Source organism: Cupressus sempervirens, chromosome 2, assembly GCF_028749045.1.
Source record: "Cupressus sempervirens isolate cs-2001-9-10 chromosome 2, ASM2874904v1, whole genome shotgun sequence".
In the NCBI taxonomy this organism is placed as follows: domain Eukaryota; kingdom Viridiplantae; phylum Streptophyta; class Pinopsida; order Cupressales; family Cupressaceae; genus Cupressus; species Cupressus sempervirens.
In genome coordinates this window covers 112,539,178-112,541,975 of record NC_143119.1, presented here as the reverse complement: position 1 = coordinate 112,541,975, position 2,798 = coordinate 112,539,178, and positions in this window count along the sequence as shown.

Here is a 2,798-nt window from a genome sequence, read left to right as displayed (position 1 = left end):
AGTGAAGATGGTATATTCCTAGGATATTCCAAAAGAAGTAAAGCTTATAAGTGTTTAAATACTAACACTAACAAAGTTGTGGAAAACACAAATGTAAAAATTGATGAATATACAAAAATACATGAAGATGAACAAAAGAAGGAACTTGGGAATTACAAAACCTTTATGTACTACTATGAAGACATGTCTACTAATGTTGATGATACTGTGAACCAAGCTGCTAATAGACAAGAATCAATGATTGTTAAGTCACATAAAATAAATGTTGAGTTGCATTGAAGAGCAGAGTTACAAAAAAAAGGCAAGGTACATTCTAATGGAAAGATCAGTTTATAGGAAAGGAATGTCGAGTTACCTAATAGAGAAGTACATAGTGAACCTGAGATTAAACTTCATGAATGACCTATTCATGAAAAAAGGAAGAAAAAAACCAAGATTATCAAAATATGTCAGAAGACATCATCCTGCTGAACAAGTCATTGGAGAAAAAGAGGATGGGAAAATGAAAAGGAATAGATTAAGGAATGAAACATGTTTTTAAAGCATACATGAACCTAAATTAGTAAAGGACACATTAGAGAATGAAGACTGGATTCAAGCCATGAAAGAAGAAATTGATCAAATTTAGAAGAACAAAATCTTGACACTAGTACCAAGACTAGAGGACAAAAATGCTTTTGAAACAAATTGGGAATACAAAAAAAATTAGACAAGAATGTTGAAGTAATAAGGAATAAAGCAAGGTTAGTCTACAAAGGTTATGCACAAGAAGAGGGAATTGACTATGGAGAGACATTTGCCCCATTTTCAAGATTGGAAGGAGTACGAACTTTGCTTTCTTATTCTTCTTATAAAGGATTCAAAGTTTACCAAATGGATGTTAAGTTAGAATTTCTAAATGGTATAATGGAAGAGGAGGTTTACCTTGAACAACCTAAAGGATTTGTTGATCCAAACAATAAAAATATGGTGTGTAGATTACACAAAGCTTTATATGGTTTAAAGCAAGCTCCCAGAGCACAGTATCAAATATGGCATAATTGTCTCATGAAGATTGGTTTTGAGAAGACTTATGACAACAAAAATTTATACTTTAAGACAAAAGAAGGTATATGAATTTTACTAGCTAAAAGATTTGTTGATGATATCATATTTGGAGGAAAAAATGCACTGTGTAAGACATATCTAAATGAAATGATGAAAGAATTAGAGATGTCTATGTTTGGAGAAGTAAAGTTCTTTTTTGGATTATAAGCATATAAGATGAAACATGGTATTTACATTACTCAATCCAAGTATGTAAAGGAAATCTTGAAGAATTTTGGTATGGAGGATTCAAGACCGGTTAGTACTCCCATGGTGACAAGACATAAATTGTCCAAAATTGTTGATTTTGCTAAGGTAAATCTGTTGGTGTAAATAAGTATTTACTATTTACACTTACTTAATTTTACTTAGGATAATGCATATTCATATGAGTTGTCATGTAAACAACATAGTAGTTTGCACTCCAATTGAGCACATGTTGTCTACTACATCTCTTTATGAGATACACCTTTGTATTCTTATCCTCTCATTATTGCATGTACATTCATGCACATTGGAGGATGATCCACTCTTGGTGGACATGTTCTTAGTTGTTATGCTTATCTCTTTTCTAACTCCTAGTCATATCAATTGCCTTTATATTTAAGGCACTTCTATAATGTATTCATCCAATTATCTAATATTCATTATCATTTTGATAATTATTGAGATTCTCATTTGATCACTATTTGTCTCTCTTGTGCTATCTACTGAGCTTCTTGATCTTGGAATTGAATTATTTCCTTAGGAAAATTCTTACATGGTATCAAAGCTATACCAAATTCTTACATGGTATCAGAGCCATAGAAGTTTCATTGCATAGCCATTGGAGAGATTTTTTTGTAGGTCAAGATTGGAGCTCGCTAGTGTAAATCAAATATTGGCATCACATTCAAAAGGTTAAAAAACCCCCAAATCAACTTTTGTTTCATCAAAATCAGACATCTCAAGTGAAATCTAGAGTTATTTAATTTTTGGAGGTGTGGCGGCGATGATTCAAGAAAAATAATTATAGAGGTGATTTTCAAATAGTGATATCTCCCTCATATAGACTCCTTTTTTGAAGCAATTTTTTTATTTTGGGGTAGAATTTCATGACCTACACATTGGTCCAGGTATTTTGTGATCTCTATTCCTGAATTCTTCTAGAAATTTCTAATCCTATTTTTTACAACTTTAGAGGCTTTGTTTGGGCTCATATGGACACATTTAGGTGCTATTTTTTTTTTGAAATTGCATAATTTTTTGTCTACTTTCCAGATCTAAGATTAGTTTGGAGTAATTTGGAGTAGACATAGTACTTTCAGTATTTGGTCATTTTTCCCCCTATTTTGGCACTTGTAATTAAGTAGATCCTTGCAAGGTCTTGTGTCTTATCTTGTTGAGTCATATATAGCTTCATATTTGTTGTTGTAACCATCAAATTAGAAGTTTAGTACATCATGGATGAGGAAGATTTAATTACCTGGACAACAAAAAATTGTAAGAAATGGAGTGAATTAGTTATCACTTATCTTAGTGAGAATAATGCATTGCCATATGTGAAAATACTTTCATACGATGGTGACACTGTTACAATCATTTTCCATGCACTCTTTCTACATATGGATATGGAAGTTATGGTTTCACTTGATGATATGAAGTCAACTAATTTTTATGATATTTTGATCTATCTTTGGGAGATGTATGGAGATCCACATGTTCCCCCATTC